Consider the following 21584-nt stretch of genomic DNA (forward strand, 5'->3'; position numbering starts at 1 on the left):
TTTTTAAAAATGTCCACATATTGAAAATTGTTGAAGTATTTGAAATTTAGAAAATGTTTCCCAATTTCAAAAAATGTTCATCAGTTTTTAAATGTTCGCTGATTTTAAAGAAGAAAAAGAAATGGACTGAAAAGAAAAGGAAAGAAAGAAGAAAAACAATGAAAAATAGAAAAAAAAAATGATTCATAGCGCCACAGCTCCCGCGCCAGGATACACATGGAGTAGGATTGGCCCACGTGCGGTACACGAGACTTGAGCGTGCATAGCATCATATATGGGCTCCCGTAAACAAGAAACTGACGAGGATGTCTTGACTTTTCAAGGATAAATAGACAAATAGCTTTCCTTCAGGTTGGTCAATTTGTAAGTTGTTGTCATCTCATTACAGAGGGGGAAAAGAGAAAAGATACTCAAGTTGGTGAAGTTGACGTGATTGTTATCTGCAGCGTCTATTGATCCATGATTGCACCCTTCTAGGTCTCTGTCTTCAGCATACGCGGACGGAAGGTCGCGACTCGCGCGATAGGAAGGTTCCGTCGACCGGGTCCTCATTCAGTCATCCTCGCTGCTCGTGGACAGCACATGCTAATCACCAGACCGTGACCGTGAGCATTTTTCCCTGGATACCTCACTTACACGGCCGCACCTACTAGATATCATGACCTGATCAGCACCCGTCTGACCGCATCATCGATCGATCTCTTTTTTTCAAGAAACTTTCAACCTATTTGTGACAGTACAAAGAACATCAGAGATAACAAAAGTTATAGTTAGGTTCATGGATCATCTATCAACCACTACAAACACTGTAGCAAGTTGAAGGTATGCTGTTGACGTCGTCACTCCCTCATCCGAGCCGGAAAAACCTTGTTACAGTAAACAGTTAGAAAGTCGTTGTTCTAAGGTCTCACATGATCAACGCACCAAAGCAACAACCATTACAGACGAAGAGAGTCGTAGGTCAAAACGATCAAGTCTATAAACACATGAATGAAGACTATCCACATAGATTCACCGAAGACCAACACCAACTCAACCCCACGGAAAAAAATGAAAAGAAGAAGAAAACCGTAGCGAGTGAACCCTACATCGATCACTATGAGCCAGAACAAAAGGAACCTATGCGCGTTGCACACCCGCGCTAAAATGGGCTGGCCTGTTACGGGCGACATATAGCCCTAGCTGCTTGGGCGCTACGGTCAGTAGTTAAGGATTGGCCCACACAAAGGTTACTTCCACCTTTTCATACGCTGACAAGTGGCACACTACATGTGCGTCACTTGTTACAACCTGTGAGTTTTTTTATTTTTTTCGTAAATTTTGTTTATTCAAAATGTTTTATCTCTCGAGTTGTGCGTCTAAATTCCGAATAGTTTTCGCCTCTGAATTTCTCACGTCAAGATCTTTGAAACTAGATCCCATGTTAATAGGTTTCATCAATCTTTTTTTCTCGACAAATTAGAAACGAAAAAAATCCCCCCAAAAGAAGGCAACCAAAAAAATGACACAAAATGAGGAATACCAGATCCGAAAGCGCTATTTTTTTCACTTTTCGAGAAGCACAACCCACTAGTAGAAAAATGGTCAAATGTTCAGCTCATTAGTCCCGGTTTGAATTTGAGCCGGCACTAATGTGACCATTAGTGCCGGTTCCAACGGCTAGGCGGGCCGCTCTCATTAGTACCGGTTTATGCCGAACGTTTAGCACCGGTTCGTGCCACGAGCCGGTATTAAAGAGAGTGGTGGCAAGATGTTGTCAGTCTGGGGCCCCTCCAGCACCTTTAGTACTGGTTCGTGCCTCGAACCAGTACTAAAGGTCGTCCTATATAAACCCTTCGTCCACCCGCGCTCTGTTCTTTCCCCTTTCCCCTCTCCTCTCTGTTCTTCCCTTCTTCCTCTCGAGCTCATCACAAATTTTGCCCAAATTTTGTCAAGATTTGAAGGCCCCCATCCATTCAAATGATCACAAAGGTTAGCAACTTTGTCTTTTCATCTCTCATTGCTAGATTAGCTCTTGCAATGGTTTATATAGTGATTAATTTGTGGGTTTTAGTAATTTGGGAGGAATTATATATATGTAGTAGTATTTGATTTATATGCAATTTGAGGTCAAAATAACACTTAGTTTGCATATGTAGGTGTGGTTTACTTAGTGCCTTCTAAATCTCTGTCGTAACCACCGTCGATCGCCCGCACCGTCCCGTCGCCGGCACCACCTTGTGGTGAGCCTCTTGTTCTTATCTTTTTTATATAAAAAATTCATGTTTGTGTGATTTGGATATATAGTTACTCGTATAATTATCTTACCCGTAAGTTGTTTGTTATACATAGTGCCATGGTTTTGATATCCGTCCTCGTCGGCCCTCGTCCGTGTTATGATTCGGATGTGGTATATTCTCTTTTAAAACTATTTGTTGCATTTCGTGTTTATGAAAAATTATGCCCATCAAGTTGACATAGATATTTTTATCTAGGAGGTATGTGAACCGGAAATTCCAACCGACCTTATTGTCGAGAGGTTAAATTTAGTTGAAAGAGAAAACGAGTATTTGAAATAAAAATTGAAAAGAATTGAGGGGGAGAAGATGGAATTGGAGTCGCATGTTGCCTATGTCGTCGATGATCACAAGATCAAGATGGAGAAAATGCGCTTGAAGATTAGAAAGATTAAAAAATATGCCATTGATAGTGAGGCTTGGTATCATTATGTTGTTTGATCAATTGTTACCTTAGTTGCGTCTTGATCGCATTTGTTGTTGCATTTAAATGCTTTAGCTAGAGAGTTATTTGTTTGTTGCATTTAAGTGTTGTATGAACTTTATGTATGAACTTGTATTAATATGGTCTTTTCGGTGTTGTGTAATGAAGATGAGCCGACAATGGATGTACGATGACCAATGCTCTCCTGAGTTCATTAATGGCGTGCATACTTTTCTGCTTGCGGTGAGGCAAACAAGCGAGCGGATGGTTTTATGCCTTGTCCATGTGCTGGCTGTAAGAATGATCACAATTACTCTAACTCAAGAATCATTCACATCCACCTGTTTGAGTCCGGTTTCATGCCCCACTATAATGTTTGGACCAAGCACGAAGAAAGAGGGGTTATGATGGAAGACAATGAAGAAGAAGAGGACGACGACACCTATCCTGGCCATGGGTTCCCTGAATACGATGATACAACAATGGGGGAAGAAGCTGAGCCGGCAATGCGGGAAGAAGCTGAAGAAGAGGCATCAGATGAGCCCGCTGATGATCTAGGTCGGGCCATTGCCGATGCAAAGAGAAACTGCACAAGTGATTTGGAGAAGAAGAAGTTGCAGCGCATGTTAGAGGATCACAAGAAATTATTGTACCCGAATTGCGAAGGTGACAAGAAAATGTTGGGCACCACACTGGAATTGCTGCAATGGAAGGCAGAGAATGGTGTATCTGACAAGGGATTTGGAAAGTTGCTGGTAATGATAAAGAATATGCTTCCAAAGGACAACGAATTTCCCGAGAGTATGTATGAAGCAAAGAAGGCTGTCTGCCCTCTAGGGTTAGAGGTGCAGAAGATACATGCATGCCCTAATGACTGCATCCTCTACCGCGGTGAGTACAAGGATTTGAACGCGTGCCCGGTATGCGGTGCATTGCGCTATAAGATCAGCCGCGATGACCCTAGTGATGTCGAGGGCGAGCGCCCCAGGAAAAAGATTCCTGCCAAGGTGATGTGGTATGCTCCTGTAATACCACGGTTGAAACGTTTCTTTCAAAACAAAGAGCATGCCAAGGCGATGCGATGGCACAGAGAAGACCGTAAGAAAGACGGTTGAGAGTACCCGCTGATGGGTCGCAGTGGAGAAAAATCGAGAGAAAGTACAGGGAGGAGTTTGCAGGTGACGCAAGGAACGTATGGTTTGGTCTAAGCGCAGATGGCATTAATCCTTTTGGGGAGCAGAGCAGCAACCATAGGACATGGCCTGTGACTCTATGTATGTATAACCTTCCTCCTTGGTTGTGCATGAAGCGAAAGTTCATTATGATGCCAGTGCTCATCCAAGGCCCTAAGCAACCCGACAACAACATTGATGTGTACCTAAGGCCATTAGTTGAAGAACTCTTACAGCTGTGGAATGGAACAGGTGTACGTGCGTGGGATGAGCACGGACAGGAAGAATTTGACCTAAAGGCGTTGCTGTTCGTGACCATCAATGGTTGGCCTGCTCTCGGTAACCTTTCAGGACAGACAAACAAGGGATACCGCACATGCACACACTGTTTGGATGATACCGACAGTATATATTTGGATAATTGTAGGAAGAATGTGTACCTGGGACATCGTCGATTTCTTCCGAGCAGGCATCCCGTAAGAAAGAAAGGCAAGCATTTCAAAGGTGAGGCGGATCACCGGACAAAGCCTCGCCACCGTACTGGTGCTGATGTACATGATATGGTCAAGGATTTGAAGGTAGTCTTTGGAAAGGGTCCTGGCGGACAACCTGTTCCGAATGACGCTGACGGACGCGCACCCATGTGGAAGAAGAAATCTATATTTTGGGACCTGCCCTATTGGAAAGACCTAGAGGTCCGCTCCGCAATCGACGTGATGCACGTGACGAAGAATCTTTGCGTGACCCTGCTTGGCTTCTTGGGCGTGTATGGGAAGACAAAAGATACACCGGAGGCACAGGAGGGCCAGCAACGTATGCACGGAAAAGACGGCATACATCAGGGTCATGCCAGCTACGCTCTTACAAAAGAAGAGAAGGAAATATTCTTTGAATGCCTGCTCAGTATTAAGGTACCGTCTGGCTTCTCGTCGAATATAAAGGGAATAATAAATATGGCAGAGAAAAAGTTCCAGAACCTAAAGTCTCATGACTGCCACGTGATTATGACGCAACTGCTTCTGGTTGCATTGAGGGGGCTTCTACCGGAAAACATTCGGTTAGCCATTGTGAAGCTATGTGCATTCCTCAATGCAATCTCTCAGAAGGTAATCGGTCCAGAAATCATACCAAGGTTAGAGAATGATTTGGTGCAATGTCTTGTCAGTTTCGAGTTGGTGTTCCCACCATCCTTCTTCAACATCATGACGCACGTACTAGTTCACCTATGCAAAGAGATTAACATTTTGGGTCCTGTATTTCTACACAATATGTTCCCCTTTGAGAGGTTCATGGGAGTCTTAAAAAAATATGTTCATAACTGTGCTACGCCAGAAGGAAGCATCTCCAAGGGCCATGAAAATGAGGAGGTCATTGATTTTTGTATTGACTTTATTCCTGACCTTAAGCCGATTGGTGTTCCTGAATCGCGGCATAAGGGCAGACTGGATGGAAAAGGCACGCTAGGAGGGGATCAAATAATATGTATGGACGGACATTCTCTCACTCAAGCACACTACACAGTTCTACAGAATTCCGCCTTGGTGGCTCCGTATATGGACGAACACAAGAATTTTCTATGCTCCAAACACCCGGAGCGGTCTAATGACTGGATTACACGTGAACAAATGGGGACTTTCGCCGGCTGGTTGCAGACACGTGCCATGCATGATGCCGCTATTGAAGACGACCTGTACTTGCTGTCCCAGTTACCATCTTCGAATATAATGACTTTCAAAGGGTACGAGATAAATGGGAATACATTTTACACGATCGCCCAAGATAAGAAGAGCACCAACCAAAACAGTGGTGTCCGCTTTGATGCAGCAACCAAGACGGGAAAGGAAACATATTATGGTTACATAGAGGACATATGGGAACTTGACTATGGACGTGGTTTGAAGGTCCCTTTGTTTCGGTGCAAATGGATCAATATGACACGAGGCGGGGTAACGGAAGACCCGCAGTATGGAATGACAACAGTGGATCTCAACAATCTTGCGTATGCAGACGAACCATTCGTCCTAGCCAATGATGTGGCACAGGTTTTCTATGTGCAGGACATGTCTACCAAGCCGAGAAAAAGAAAACATAAGGAAGCGAATGCATCATACGATGAGCCAAAGCGCCACATAGTTCTTTCTGGGAAGAGAAACATCATGGGAGTGGATGACAAGACAGACATGTCAGAAGATTATGAAAAGTTTGATGAAATTGCTCCATTCACAGTGAATATTGACCCGAGCATCCAATTAAATGATGAAGATTTTCCATGGTTACGGCGCAAAGGGATACACGCGAAGAAAAAGTTTCACACCCAAAGATCTGGGATGTGACCGGCTTCACTATCATCACTTTCTTCTGTGTTTCACACCCAGGAGGGAATCTCTGTAATAGTTAGGGTAGTTATGTGTTTTGGCATTTGAAACGCGAAGAAATTTGATGTGCAAACAAATTTCTTTCATGCATTTACTAATTTTTTCAGGTAAATGACCCTGAAATTGAAAAAAACTTCAAATGAACTCCGAAAAGGTTGAAAGTTGGCATGGTATCATAATTTCACCTACATAGCATGTGCAAAAAAGTAGAGAGGGTTACAGCAAAAACTGGATGCACTTCGTGTACAAAATGGACAATCTCTTTCGAAGTATCAGGGTTTCGAACGAAAACTCATCTGTTACAAAGGCATTTCATTTTTTAAATAACCTAAGTATTATCAAATTGAATATAATGATAAAACACACTAATATTAAACATAAGAAAAAAGAATCACCGAAAAATCTATTTTTAAAGCTAAGTTATTCACAAACTAGTGATTCACACAAATTTCAAATAATTCAAAATTTAAACTATTCAAATTTGAAAACTACCGGCACTAATAGAAAGTTTGTAATTTTTTGTACCTAAAGCAAAAATATTCACAAAGAAACTCTAAATACAGGAAAAAACAACTAAAAAATAAATAAAGCAGAAAAGAAAAAAAAGAAAAAACTAAATAAAAAAGCCCACCTACTGGGCCACATCGGCCTGCATACGACTAGAAGCCCATATTCTACTTGGGCCAGGATGCAGGCCCGCTAGACTAGTTGGCCCAACAGGGCATCGTAGAAGAGGTAGGCCCAGAAGGCCTGCTTTAGAGAGGAGCTCGAGACCGCAGCAGCGGCGGGGCTTATAAGCAGGTGCGAGCGCCCCTCGGCTAGCGAGGTGGGACTAAACTTCAGCGCCCCTCGCCTGGCAGCGCACCCCCTTTAGTACCGGGTCGTGGCTCAAACCGGTACTAAAGGGGGGGGGGTCTTTAGTACCGGTTGGAGCCACCACCCGGTACTAAAGGCCCGCCCTTCCCGCCGCTTGGCCTGGCCAAAACAGGCCTTTAGTACCGGTTGGTGGCTCCAACCGGTACTAAAGGTGCCTCCTATATAAGAAACACTTCAAAAAATTTCAGTTTCTCATCTCCCACTTCTCTGTGCCGCCGCCCCGTTGACGTCTACTACACAACCTTCTTCTTGTAGACGTTGGTGGGCCTCCAAGTGCAGAGGTTTGTAGGACAGTAGCAAATTTCCCTCAAGTGGATGACCTAAGGTTTATCAATCCGTGGGAGGCGTAGGATGAATATGGTCTCTCTCAAACAACCCTGCAACCAAATAACAAAGAGTCTCTTGTGTCCCCAACACACCCAATACAATGGTAAATTGTATAGGTGCACTAGTTCGGCGAAGAGATGGTGATACAAGTGCAATATGGATGATAGATATAGGTTTTTGTAATATGAAAATATAAAAACAGCAAGGTAACTAATGATAAAAGTGAGCACAAACGATATTGCAATGCGTTGAAACAAGGCCTAGGGTTTATACTTTCACTAGTGCAAGTTCTCTCAACAATAATAACATAATTGGATCATATAAATATCCCTCAACATGCAACAAAGAGTCACTCCAAAGTCACTAATAGCGAAGAACAAACGAAGAGATTATTGTAGGGTACGAAACCACCTCAAAGTTATTCTTTCTGATCGATCTATTCAAGAGTCCGTAGTAAAATAACATGAAGCTATTCTTTCCGTTCGATCTATCATAGAGTTCGTACTAGAATAACACCTTAAGACACAAATCAACCAAAACCCTAATGTCACCTAGATACTCCAATGTCACCTCAAGTATCTGTGGGTATGATTATACGATATGCATCAAACAATCTCAGATTCATCTATCCAACCAACACATAGAACTTCAAAGAGTGCCCCAAAGTTTCTACCGGAGAGTCAAGACGAAAATGTGTGCCAACCCCTATGCATAAGTTCACAAACGGAACCCGCAAGTTGATCACCAAAACATACATCAAGTGGATCACGTGAATATCCCATTGTCACCACAGATAAGCACATGCAAGACATACATCAAGTGTTCTCAAATCCTTAAAGACTCAATCCGATAAGATAACTTCAAAGAGAAAACTCAATCCATCGCAAGAGAGTAGAGGGGGAGAAACATCATAAGATCCAACTATAATAGCAAAGCTCGCGATACATCAAGATCGTGCCGAATCAAGAACACGAGAGAGAGAGAGATCAAACACATAGCTACTGGTACATACCCTCAGCCCTGAGGGTGAACTACTCCCTCCTCATCATGGAGAGCGCCGGGATGATGAAGATGGCCACCGGTGAGGGATTCCCCCTCCGGCAGGGTGCCGGAACAGGGTCCCGATTGGTTTTTGGTGGCTACAGGGCTTGCGGCGGTGGAACTCCCGATCTATTGTGCACCCCGATGTTTTTAGGGTATATGGACATATATAGGCGAAAGAAGTCGGTCAGGGGAGCCACGAGGGGCCCACGAGGGTGGGGGGCGCGCCCAGGGGGTAGGGCGCGCCTCCCTGCCTCGTGGCTTCCTCGAAGCTTCCCTGACGTCTACTCCAAGTCTCCTGGATTGCTTCCGTTCCAAAAATAACTCTCCCGAAGGTTTCATTCCGTTTGGACTCCGTTTGATATTCCTTTTCTTCGAAACACTGAAATAGGCAAGAAAACAACAATTTGGGCTGGGCCTCCGGTTAATAGGTTAGTCCCAAAAATAATATAAAAGTGTTTAGTAAAGCCCATAAACATCCAAAACAGATAATATAATAGCATGAATACTTCATAAATATTAGATACGTTGGAGACGTATCAGCATCCCAAGCTTAATTCCTGCTCGTCCTCGAGTAGGTAATTGATAAAAGAAATAATTTATGAAGTGTGAATGCTAGCAGGTGCACAAGTTTGATCAATGATAATTTCAGTCACCTTTTCTAGCATCATTATATGTCATAACAGTAGCTCATATAAAGCTTCTCATGATCAAGTAACAAGCTATTCACATGTTAAAGTATAGATCATAAACTTTCTTGAAAACTAACAAACCGTGTTATTAGTCATCAAACAATTACAATTCATCTTATTTTTACGAAGGGTCTATGTCAGAGCTTTAATTCAGAAAACTTCACATACTCAACTATCATTTAGTCTTTCACAATTGCTAACACTCACGCGATATTTATGGGTTCAAAGTTTTAATCAGACATAGAGAAAGATAGGGGCTTATAGATTCGCCTCCCAACCTTTTACCTCAAGGGTAATGTCAACAATAATAGTTCATGATGCCTTACATCCAATTGGATATATATATCAGGATCTTTCCAACACAATGTGCTTGCCAAAGGATAAAATATAAAAAGGAAAGGTGAAGATCACCATGACTCTTGAATAAGGTATAAGACAAGAATAAAATATAGGCCCTTCGCAGAGGGAAGCAGAGGTTGTCATGCGCTTTTATAGTTGGATGCACAAAAACTTAGTGCGAAAGAACGTCACTTTATATTGCCACTTGTGATAGGAACCTTTATTATGCAGTCTGTCGCTTTTATTTCTTCCACATCACAAGATCGTATAAAGCTTATTTTCTCCACACTAATAGATCATACATATTTAGAGAGCAATTTTTATTGCATGCACCGATGAGAACTTACTTGAAGGATCTTACTCAATCCATAGGTAGGTATGGTGGACTCTCATGGCAATACTGGTTTAAGGGATGTTTGGAAGCACAAGGAGTATCTCTACTTGGTGCAAAGAATTTGGCTAGCATGAGGGGGAAAGGCAAGCTCAGCATGTTGAATGATCCATGACAATATACTTTATTTCAGATATAAGAAAACATAACCCATTACATTGTCTTCCTTGTCCAACATCAACCTTTTAACATGTCATATTTTAATGAGTGCTCACAATTACAAAAGATGTCCAAGATAGTATATTTATATGTGAATTCTCTCTTCCCTCAATATTCTTTCATGAATTGTTCAAGTGACCAATACAATGTTTGCTAACCTTCAACAAATTTACCACCTCTACTTCTTATATGTGAAGTCATTACTCCCCATGGGATAAGCATATGAAACATATATAATTTCAGATTTATGATATTCAAATCATTCAACTATTTACTCATAGGATATAGGTGAAGCACACGAGTAAATGACAAACTACTCCAAAAAGATATAAGTGAAGATCAATGAATAGTTAAATAATTATGTAGCTTTGTGAAGACTCTTTATCATTTAAGAATTTCAGATCTTGGGATACTATTCAAACAGCAAGCAAAACAAAATAAAATGACATTTCAAGGATAGCACTCATCATGTGAAGAAGCAAAAACTTAGGCTCAACCGATACTAACCGATAATTGTTGAAGAAGAAAGGTGGGATGCCTACCGGGGCATCCCCAAGCTTAGATGCTTGAGACTTCTTGAAATATTATCTTGGGATGCCTTGGGCATCCCCAAGCTTGAGCTTTTGTGTCTCCTTAATTCCTCTCATATCACGGTTTCCTAAATCTCGAAAGCTTCATCCACACCAAACTCAACAAGAACTCGTGAGATAAGTTAGTATAAACCAATGCAAAAACCTTATCATACTCTACTGTAGCAAATCACTAAAATTATTATTCAACATTGCATACTAAATGCCTCTGCATATTTACTAGTCCTATCCTCAAATAGAATCATTAAACAAGCAAACATATGCAAACAATGCAAACATAACAGCAATCTGCCTAAACAGGACAGTCTGTAAAGAATGCAGCAAGATCCATACTTCCCTAGCTCCAAAAATTATGAAAGAAAATTCCCACTGTAGTAAATTTATCAGAGATTATTATGCAAAAGGTTTTAACATTTTATCACATTCTTACTTTTCTAGGGAATTTTTGCAACAGCGGTAAACTTTCTGTTTTGAAACAGCAACATGTATACTTGCAAAATAAGCATGGTAAAGGCTATCCTTGACATTTTTATTGTAAATAGAGATGCAAAACATTATTATAAATAACAGAAAGAAAATACTAACAAAATAAAATGATGCTCCAAGCAAAACACATATCATGTGGTGAATAAAAATATAGCTCCAAGTAAAGTTACCGATGAACGAAGATGAAAGAGGGGATGCCATCCGGGGCATCCCCAAGATTAGGCTCTTGGTTGTCCTTGAATATTACCTTGGGGTGCCTTGGGCATCCCCAAGCTTAGGCTCTTGCCACTCCTTATTCAATATTCCATCGAATCTTTTACCCAAAACTTGAAAACTTCACAACACAAAACTTAACAGAAAACTCGTAAGCTCCGTTAGTATAAGAAAATAAATCACCACTTAGGTACTGTTGTGAACTCATTATAAATTAATATTGGTGCAATATCTACTTTATTCCAACTTCTCTATGGTTCATACCCTCCGATACTACTCATAGATTCATCAAAATAAGCAAACAACACATAGAAAACAGAATCTGTCAAAAACAGAATGGTCTGTAGTAATCTGTATCAAACGCAAACTTCTGGAACTCAGAAAAATATTCCAAACTAGGAAGACCTAGATAATTTGATTATTGATCTACTTCAATTGGAATCAGTATTTTATCACTTTCTGGTGATTTTTAACAATTGTTTTCGTGAGCAGAAAGTTTCTGTCTTTTTCAGCAAGATCAAATAATTATCATCCAGGAAGATCCTATAGGTCTTACTTGGCACAAACACTAATTAAAAAATAAAACCACATCTAACCAGAGGCTAGATGATTTATTTATTACTAAACAGGAACAAAAAGCAAAGAACAAAAATAAAATTGGGTTGCCTCCCAACAAGCGCTAACGTTTAACGCCCCTAGCTAGGCATGATGATTTCAATGATGCTCACATAAAAGATAAGAATTGAAACATAAAGAGAGCATCATGAAGAATATGACTAGCACATTTAAGCCTAACCCACTTCCTATGCATAGGGATTTTGTGAGCAAACAACTTATGGAAACAATAATCAACTAGCATAGGAAGGCAAAACAAGCATAACTTCAAAACTTTAAGCACATAGAGAGGAAACTTGATATTATTGCAATTCCTACAAGCATATATTCCTCCCTCATAATAATTTTAAGTAGAATCATGAATGAATTCAACAATATAACCAGCACCTAAAGCATTCTTTTCATGATCTAAAAGCATAGAAATTTTATTACTCTCCACATAAGCAAATTTCTTCTCATGAATAGTAGTGGGAGCAAACTCAACAAAATAACTATCATGTGAAGCATAATCCAATTGAAAATTAAAATCATGATGACAAGTTTCATGGTTATCTTTATTCTTTATAGCATACGTGTCATCACAATAATCATCATAAATAGGAGGCATGCTTTCCTCATAATAAATTTGATCATCAAAACTTGGGGGACTAAACATATCATCTTCATCAAACATACCATCCCCAAGCTTGTGGCTTTGCATATCATTAGCATCATGGGTATTTGATGACCCACAAGTATAGGGGATCTATCGTAGTCCTTTCGATAAGTAATAGTGTCGAACCTAACGAGGAGCAGAAGGAAATGACAAGCGGTTTTCAGTAAGGTATTCTCTGCAAGCACTGAAATTATCGGTAACAGATAGTTTTGTGATAAGGTAATTTGTAACGGGTAACAAGTAACAAGTGTAAATAAAGTGCAGCAAGATGGCCCAATCCTTTTTGTAGCAAAGGACAAGCATGGACAATTTCTTATATAGAGAAAAGCGCTCCCGAGGACATATGGGAATTATCGTCAAGCTAGTTTTCATCACGTTCATATGATTCGCGTTCGGTACTTTGATAATTTGATATGTGGGTAGACCGGTGCTTGGGTGCTGTCCTTACTTGGACAAGCATCCCACTTATGATTAACTCCTATTGCAAGCATCCACAACTACAAAAGAAGTATTAAGGTAAACCTAACCATACATGGGAATTATCGTCAAGCTAGTTTTCATCACGTTCATATGATTCACGTTCGGTACTTTGATAATTTGATATGTGGGTGGACCGGTGCTTGGGTGCTGTCCTTACTTGGACAAGCATCCCACTTATGATTGACTCCTATTGCAAGCATCCGCAACTACAAAAGAAGTATTAAGGTAAACCTAACCATAGCATGAAACATATGGATCCAAATCAGCCCCTTACGAAGCAACACATAAACTAGGGTTTAAGCTTTTGTCACTCTAGCAACCCATCATCTACTTATTACTTCCCAATGCCTTCCTCTAGGCCCAAATAATGGTGAAGTGTCATGTAGTCGACGTTCACATAACACCACTAGAGGAAAGACAACATACATCTCATCAAGATATCGAACGAATACCAAATTCACATGACTACTAATAGCAAGACTTCTCCCATGTCCTCAGGAACAAACGTAACTACTCACAAAGCATATTCATGTTCATAATCAAAGGAGTATTAATATGCATAATGGATCTGAACATATGATCTTCCACCAAATAAACCAACTAGCATCAACTACAAGGAGTAATCAACACTACTAGCAACCCACAGGTACCAATCTGAGGCTTTGGGACAAAGATTGGATACAAGAGATGAACTAGGGTTTGAGAGGAGATGGTGCTGGTGAAGATGTTGATGGAGATTGACCCCCTCTCGATGAGAGGATCGTTGGTGATGACGATGGCGATGATTTCCCCCTCCCGAAGGGATGTTTCCCCGGCAGAACAGCTCTGTCGGAGCCCTAGATTGGTTCCGCCAAGGTTCCGCCTCGTGGCGGCGGAGTTTCTTCCCGAAAGCTTGCTTATGATTTTTTCTCGGACGAAAGACTTCATATAGTAGAAGATGGGCACCGGAGGCCTGCCAGGGGGCCCACGAGGCAGGGGGCGCGCCCAGGGGGGTAGGGCACGCCCCCCACCCTCGTGGCCAGGGTGTGGGCCCCCTCTGGTATTTTCTTTGCTCAGTATTTTTTATTATTTCCAAAAATGACTTCCGTGGAGTTTCAGGACTTTTGGAGTTGCGCAGAATAGGTCTCTAATATTTGCTCCTTTTCCAGCCCAGAATTCCAGCTGCCAGCATTCTCCCTCTTCATGTAAACCTTGCAAAATAAGAGAGAATAGGCATAAGTATTGTGACATAACGTGTAATAACAGCCCATAATGCAATAAATATCGATATAAAAGCATGATGCAAAATGGACGTATCAACTCCCCCAAGCTTAGACCTCGCTTGTCCTCAAGCGGAAGCCAATAACGATAAATATGTCCACATGTTTAGAGATAGAGGTGTTGATAAAATAAAATACGGACATGAGGGCATCATGATCATTCTTATAACAGCAACATATATATATATATATATATTGTCATATGATTTCTTATGCTCAAGTAATAGTCTATTCACAATGTCAAGTATGAATCAGAAACTTCATTGAGAACCAACAAACTATAATCTCAGTCATTGAAGCAATTGAAATTTATCATAACATCGGAAAGAGTCTATGTAAGAGCTTTTCAGCAAGTCCACATACTCAACTATCATTTAGTCTTTCACAATTTCTAACACTCACACAAAACTTGTGGTTACGGAGTTTTAATCGGACACAGAGAAAGATAGGGGCTTATAGTTTCGCCTCCCAACCTTTTACCTCAAGGGTAATGTCAACAGTAATGATTCATGTTAACTTACATACAATTGGATATATATATCAGGATCTTTCCAACACAATGTGCTTGCCAAAGGATAAAATGTAAAAAGGAAAGGTGAAGATCACCATGACTCTTGCATAAGGGTAGAAGATAAAAGTAAAAGATAGGCCCTTCGCAGAGGGAAGCAGAGGTTGTCATGCGCTTTCATGGTTGGATGCACGAAATCTTAATGCAAAAGAACGTCACTTTATATTGCCACTTGTGATGGACCTTTATTATGCAGTCCGTCACTTTTATTTCTTCCACATCACAAGATCGTATAAAGCTTATTTTCTCCACACTAATAAATCATACATATTTAGAGAGCAATTTTTATTGCTTGCACCGATGACAACTTACTTGAAGGATCTTACTCAATTCATAGGTAGATATGGTGGACTCTCATGGCAAAACTGGGTTTAAGGGTATTTGGAAGCACAAGTAGTATCTCTACTTGGTGCAAAGAATTTGGCTAGCATGAGGGAGAAAGGCAAGCTCAACATGTTGGATGATCCATGACAATATACTTTATTTCGGATATAAGAAAACATAACCCATTACGTTTTCTTCCTTGTCCAACATCAACTCTTTAGCATGTCATATTTTAATGAGTGCTCACAATCATAAAAGATGTCCAAGATAGTATATTTATATGTGAAACCTCTCTTTATTTATTACTTCCTATTAATTGCAACGATGACCAAAACTATGTTTGTCAACTCTCAACAACTTTTAGTCATCATACTCTTTTTATGTGAAGTCATTACTCTCCATAAGATCAATATGATCTCTTTACTTCTTTTTATTCTTTCTTTTTCTTTAATTCCCTCACGATCATAGCAAGATAATCAAGCCCTTGACTCAACACTAATCTTTATTATATATAGCTCACGGACTCGATTACATAGAAGGATCATAAGGCAAAACTCAAAACTAAATCATACTAAAACTTTATTCTACTAGATCAAGATATTACCAAAAGGATCGAACTAAGAAAAACGGTAAAGATAGGAGTGTGATGGTGATACGATACCGGGGCACCTCCCCCAAGCTTGGCAGTTGCCAAGGGGAGTGCCCATACCCATGTGATTATATCTCTTTTGCTGGTGAAGGGGTTGTTGATGATGTAGGCTTGTCGTCCATCTTCCAAGGCATAGGCTCACCATCATAGAAGGATGATCGAGTCTCCGGGATCCTTAAATCTGCAGCCAAACTCATCCTCTTGAATCTATATTCATACTCACAGTTTTGGTTTTGCAGGTCATAGATCTGGGCATGGAGGTGCTCGATTTTCTCGTGAAGCTTGAAGATGGCCTCCCCAATGTCCTTGGCATCCAGCTTGTGGTTGTTGGTGAACTCCGTGATCATTATGTGATTGGATTCAAGTCCGCGCTCCACCATCTCCTGACACTTGAAAACTTGTTGCTCCATTGCCTCGAGTCTTGTCTCCACGCTTCCGGTCCTCCTTGGTCCCTCAACATCGCGGATATGCAGCAACCCCTCACGCATATGGTTTGAGGACGTTGCAGCACTTCCGCGAGGTAGGGGCTGATGACCTTCTCGAAGAACTTGTCCATGGGGGCACTTGGAGTCGTCATGGTGATCTAGATCTGTCAGAAAAACAGCTCGAAACAAGAACAGATGATAATTGCGTGGTACGGTGGTCAAAACCTTCGGGAGATTATATAATTAATTTTTACCGACCAAAATAAGTATTGTGCAAGAAAACGGAGTCCGGAGAGCGCACGAGGTGCCCACGAGGCAGCGGGGCGCGCCCAGGGGGTAGGGCGCGCCTCCCACCCTCGTGGAAGCTTCGTGTCCTTCCCGGACTACTTCTTATTTTCCTATTTTCTTAAATATTCCAAAACGGAGAAAAATTGCCATTAGAACTGTTTTGGAGTCGGTTTACTTACCGTACCACGTACCTATTCCTTTTCGGAGTCTGAAACGTTCTGGAAAGTGTCCCTTATGTATTCCTCCGGGGTTACGGTTTCAATAACATTAGTTTCAACATTTATAGGATTACCTGAGATATAATGTTTGGTTCTTTGACCGTTCACCACCTTTGGATTTGTGCCTTCGAAGTTGTTGATTTTTATGGCACTGGAACGATTGACCTCCTCGATAACGTAAGGGCCTTCCCATTTAGAGAGAAGTTTTCCTGCAAAAAATCTCAAACGAGAGTTGTATAGCAACACATAATCACCTACATTAAACTCACCCTTTTGTATCCTTTTGTCATGCCATCTTTTAACTTTTTCTTTAAACAGTTTGGCATTCTCATAAGCTTGGGTTCTCCATTCATCGAGTGAGCTAATGTCAAATAACCTCTTCTCACCGGCAAGTTTGAAATCGTAATTGAGCTCTTTAATGGCCCAATATGCCTTATGTTCTAGTTCGAGAGGTAAGTGACATGCTTTTCCATAAACCATTTTATACGGAGACATACCCATAGGATTTTTATATGCAGTTCTATAGGCCCATAATGCATCATCAAGTTTCTTGGACCAATTCTTTCTAGATCTATTAACAGTCTTTTGCAAAATTAATTTGAGCTCTCTATTACTCAACTCCACTTGACCACTAGACTGTGGGTGATACGGAGATGCAATTCTATGATTAACATCATACTTGGCAAGCATTTTTACGAAAAGCACCATGAATAAAATGTGAACCACCATCAGTCATTAAATATCTAGGGACTCCAAACCTCAGAAAAATAACTTCTTTAAGCATCTTAATAGAGGTGTTATGATCAGCACTACTAGTTGGAATAGCTTCTACCCACTTAGTAACGTAATCAACAGAAACTAAAATATGTGTATACCCATTAGAGGCAGGAAAAGGTCCCATATAATCGAAGCCCCAAACATCAAATGGCTCAATAACAAGTGAATAATTCATAGGCATTTCTTGATGTCTACTGATATTACCAATTCTTTGACATTCATCGCAAGACAAGACAAACTTACGGGCATCGTTGAAGAGAGTAGGCCAATAAAAACCGGATTGCAATACCTTATGTGGAGTTCTATCTCCAGCGTGGTGCCCTCCATAAGTCTCAGAGTGACACTTGCGTAGGATCTGTTCCTGTTCATGCTCAGGTACACAACGTCTAATAACACCATCTACCCCTTCTTTATAAAGGTGTGGGTCATCCCAAAAGTAATGTCTTAAATCATAGAAAAACTTTTTCTTTTGCTAATATGTGAAACTAGGTGGTATAAACTTAGCAACAATGTAATTAGCATAATCAGCATACCATGGAGCAGTACGAGAAGCATTTATGACATTTAGTTGTTCATCAGGAAAGCTATCATCAATAGGAGTGGGTCATCAAGAACATTCTCTAACCTAGACAAGTTGTCTGCAACAGGGTTCTCAGCTCCCTTTCTATCAATAATATGTAAATCAAATTCTTGGAGCAAGAGAACCCATCTAATAAGTCTAGGTTTAGCATCTTTCTTTTCCATAAGGTATTTAATAGCAGCATGATCAGTGTGAATAGTTACTTTAGAATCAACAATATAAGGTCTGAACTTATCACAGGCAAAAACAGCTGCTAAAAATTCTTTTTCACTAGTAGCATAATTTCTCTGGGCATTGTCTAGAGTTTGACTAGCATATTGACTAACATATAATTTCTTATCAACTCTTTGTCCTAAAACAGCACCTACAACATAATCACTAGCATCACACATAATTTCAAAGGGTAAATTCCAATCAGGTGGCTGAACAATAGGTGCAGAAATCAAAGCTTTCTTAAGTATTTCAAATGCTTCTTCACAATCATCATCAAAGACAAAAAGGAATATCTTTTTGTAATAGATTAGTCAGAGGTCGAGAAATTTTTGAGAAGTCCTTAATGAACCTCCTATAAAAACCGGCATAACCAAGGAAACTTCTTATACCTTTGATGTCCTTAGGACACGACATCTTTTCAATAGCATCAACTTTAGCTTTATCAACTTCAATACCTCTTTCATAAATTTTATGCCCCAAGACAATGCCTTCATTAACCATAAAGTGGCATTTCTCCCAATTCAAGACAAGATTAGTTTCTTCACATCTCTACAAAACTCGATCAAGGTTGCTCAAGCAATCATCAAAAGAGGAACCATAAATGGAGAAATCGTCCATGAAAACCTCACAAATCTTTTCACAAAAGTCAGAGAATATAGCCATCATGCATCTTTGAAAGGTAGCAGGTGCATTACATAAACCAAAAGGCATACGTCTATAAGAAAAAGTACCGAAAGGGCAAGTAAAAGTGGTCTTTGCTTGATCCTCAGCTGACATAGGTATTTGAGAGAAACCAGAGTAACCATCTAGAAAGCAAAAATGTGTATGTTTGGATAATCTTTCTAACATTTTATCAATGAAAGACAAGGGGTAATGATCCTTTTTTGTAGCTTTATTTAATTTGCGGAAATCAATTACCATCCTATAGCCTGTAATAATTCTTTGCGGGATCAATTCAGCTTTATCATTAGGAACGACAGTAATACCTCCCTTCTTAGGGACACAATGGACAGGACTTACCCACTGACTATCAGCAACGGGATGAATTATACCTGCCTCAAGGAGCTTTAATATTTCCTTTCTTACCACTTCTTTCATCTTAGGATTCAGCCGTCATTGGTGATCAATAACTGGTTTGGCGTCTTTCTCCAAATTTATTTTGTGTTGACATAGAGTGGGACTAATGCCCTTAAGATCATCAAGAGTATATCCAATAGCAGCACGGTGCTTCCTCAGAGTTTTCAATAATTTCTCTTCCTCCTTCTCTGAAAGGTTAGCACTAATAATAATAGGATATATCTTCTTTTCATCAAGATAAGCATATTTAAGAGTATCAGGTAGTGGTTTAAGCTCAAACACGGGATCACCCTTGGGTGGAGGAGGATCCCCTAGGATTTCAACAGGCAAATTGTGTTTCAGAATGGGTCCCTGTTTAAAGAATACTTCATCTATTTCTCTTCTTTCATTCATAAACATATAATTTTCATGGTCAAGCAAATATTGTTCTAAAGGATCATTAGGAGGCACAACAATAGAAGCAAGACCAATGATTTCATCTTTACTAGGCGATTCTTCATCACGGGGTTGTCTACGAAATTTAGCAAAATTAAACTCATGAGACATATCATCCAAACCAATAGTAACAACATCCTTTTCGCAGTCTATCTTAGCATTAACAAGCATCCCAAATCAGCCCCTTACGAAGCAACGCATAAACGAAGAGTATATCCAAATAGTACTTTGATAATTTGATATGTGGGTGGACCGGTGCTCGGGTGTGCTGTCCTTACTTGGACAAGCATCCCACTTATGATCTCCTATTGCAAGCATCCGCAACTACAAAAGAAGTATTAAGGTAAACCTAACCATAGCATGAAACATATGGATCCAAATCAGCCCCTTACGAAGAAACGCATAAACTAGGGTTTAAGCTTTTGTCACTCTAGCAACCCATCATCTACTTATTACTTCCCAATGCCTTCCTCTAGGCCCAAATAATGGTGAAGTGTCATGTAGTCGACGTTCACATAACACCACTAGAGGAAAGACAACATACATCTCATCAAAATATCGAACGAATACCAAATTCACATGACTACTAATAGCAAGACTTCTCCCATGTCCTCAGGAACAAACGTAACTACTCACAAAGCATATTCATGTTCATAATCAGAGGAGTATTAATATGCATAATGGATCTGAACATATGATCTTCCACCAAATAAACCAACTAGCATCAACTACAAGGAGTAATCAACACTACTAGCAACCCACAGGTACCAATCTGAGGCTTTGGGACAAAGATTGGATACAAGAGATGAACTAGGGTTTGAGTGGAGATGGTGCTGGTGAAGATGTTGATGGAGATTGACCCCCTCCCGATGAGAGGATCATTGGTGATGACGATGGCGATGATTTCCCCCTCCCGGAGGGAAGTTTCCCCGGCAGAACAGCTCTGCCGGAGCCCTAGATTGGTTCCACCAAGGTTCCGCCTCGTGGCGGCGGAGTTTCTTCACGAAAGCTTGCTTATGATTTTTTCTCGGACGAAAGACTTCATATAGCAGAAGATGGGCACCGGAGGCCTGCCAGGGGTCCCACGAGGCAGGGGGCCCGCCCAGGGGGGTAGGGCACGCCCCCACCCTCGTGGCCAGGGTGTGGGCCCCCTCTGGTATTTTCTTCGCTCAGTATTTTTTATTATTTCCAAAAATGACTTCCGTGGAGTTTCAGGACTTTTGGAGTTGCGCAGAATAGGTCTCTAATATTTGCTCCTTTTCCAGCCCAGAATTCCAGCTGCCGGCATTCTCCCTCTTCATGTAAACCTTGCAAAATAAGAGAGAATAGGCAAAAGTATTGTGACATAACATGTAATAACAGCCCATAATGCAATAAATATCGATATAAAAGCATGATGCAAAATGGATGTATCAGTATTCAAAGAATTCATACTAACAACATTGCAATCATGCTCATCATTCACATATTTTGTGCCAAGCATTCAATGTTATTCTTCTTCTAGGACTTGAGCACAATTTTCCTTCCCGTCATTATCACGAAAGACATTAAAAATATGAAGCATATGAGGCAACCTTAATTCCATTTTTTGTGTAGTTTTCTTTTATAAACTAAACTAGTGATAAAACAAGAAACAAAAAGATTCGATTGCAAGATCTAA

This window comes from Aegilops tauschii, chromosome 3 (assembly GCF_002575655.3).
Source record: "Aegilops tauschii subsp. strangulata cultivar AL8/78 chromosome 3, Aet v6.0, whole genome shotgun sequence".
Lineage (NCBI taxonomy): Eukaryota > Viridiplantae > Streptophyta > Magnoliopsida > Poales > Poaceae > Aegilops > Aegilops tauschii.